Consider the following 1,880-nt stretch of genomic DNA (forward strand, 5'->3'; position numbering starts at 1 on the left):
CTAAAATGAACAAATCAAGAGACTATAGATGCTGGCGAGGGTGTGGAGAGACGGGCACCCTCCTACACTGTTGGTGGGAATGTAAACTGGTACAGCTGCTCTGGAAAACAGTGTGGAGGTTTCTCAAAAAACTATCCATAGAATTCCCTTATGACCCAGCAATAGCACTGCTAGGGATTTTCCCAAGGGATACAGAAGTGCTGATGCATAGGAGCACATGTACCCCAATGTTCATAGCAGCACTGTCAACAATAGCCAAAACATGGAAAGAGCCTAAATGTCCATCACCTGATGAGTGGATCAAGAAGATGTGGTATATATTCACGATGGAGTACTACCTGTCAATAGGTTTTTAAGGGCAAGGATGTTATGTACGTTGTTTTACCTTATTTAATCTCTACAACACCCATAAGAAGTAGATACAATTATTCCCACTCGAGAGCTGAGGAATTGGGCAGAACAGCCCAAGGTCATGCAGCTCATCACTCTCCAGTGTCTATGCTGACAAATGAAAGCATGCTTGAGTCACAGAATTTTACACTTTGGTGACACATTGAACCGACTTAAGTCGGTCCCCACCACCCCACCTCTGCCCTTGCCCTCATGCGCAGGAACCTGAATGCCTGGGCTGTTATAAGAGGACTCAGCTGTGGGGCCCCTCGTAGTGGACCGAGCAGTGGAAACCCTGCCTCTTCACGGTGTTCATGCTGGTTTCTCCTCTCCGCCAAAGTCCGGCTTTCACAGCTCCTTCAAAAAAATCTAAAAAGTAAAGAAAAACCTTTAATAGAAAGTATTTGCAGAGTAAACATGATGCATTTTTTTAAATATTTATTTTTGAGAGAGAGAGGGAGAGTGTGTGTGTGAGTGAGAGAGAGTGAGCGAGCAGATGAGGGGCAGAGAGAGAGAGGGAGACACAGAATCTGAAGCAGTCTCCAGGCTCTGAGCTAGCTGTCAGCACAGAGCCCGACGTGGGGCTTGAACCCACGAACTGTGAGATCATGACCTGAGCCGAAGTCGGACACTTAACCGACTGAGCCACCCAGGCGCCCCAACGTGATTCAGTTTTTTAAAGGAAGAGAGGAAGAGAATGTGTATTTTGTGTATGCCTAAAACTATATTAAAAGCATTAAAACTCTATCCAAAACATCAAATTTATTTCTTAAAGAAATCTACAATTTTTGTTTCACTGAATAAGACCTCCAAATCCTAGATTCAAGGCACTTGTTATTATATTGCCTCCTCATGTTTTATTATTAATCACCACATTTGGGATTCTATCCTCAGGTAATTTTCACTGGGGCAATGCGTCTCAGACACACTGCCCTGCCCAGGATTACTCATTTTCTAAACCTCGCATCTGCAGGTACAGAAAACAGGCTCTACATACAGTAAGGGATTTCAGTTTTTCTGAAAAGAGTTTTATAATGCTTAGTGCCAGAGGAATGAGACTATTAAATTGACAGTAAATAGAAACTATTGCAACATTTATGCTCGAAACATGACTCTCCTTCCAGGATATTTTTCCTGTTTCTAATTCAAGTGAATGAAACTTACTTGGATAATTTGGTAATGTAGTCTTTTTATTCATTTTAAAACTTGGGGGGAATTTGTCCTGGAAATAAACACAAAAATTTGTAAAAATTAAGTAGGAATAAAGCTAAAACAAAGAGCTTACTAAATACCAGATATTGTGTGCACTTTACAAGGTATTAGCTTAGTCAGTCCTCCCAATTGAGGCTCTGAGCTAGGAAATATCCCCACTTTCCAGGTGGGAAACTGAGGCACAGAGAAGTCTCCCTTGCTACTAAGTGGCAAAGTTGGGGTATTTAGGAACAAGTTCCCAGAGTCTGTACTCCTACTCACTGCACTAGTAGTTCTTA

Source organism: Suricata suricatta, chromosome 6 (genome assembly GCF_006229205.1).
Source record: "Suricata suricatta isolate VVHF042 chromosome 6, meerkat_22Aug2017_6uvM2_HiC, whole genome shotgun sequence".
In the NCBI taxonomy this organism is placed as follows: domain Eukaryota; kingdom Metazoa; phylum Chordata; class Mammalia; order Carnivora; family Herpestidae; genus Suricata; species Suricata suricatta.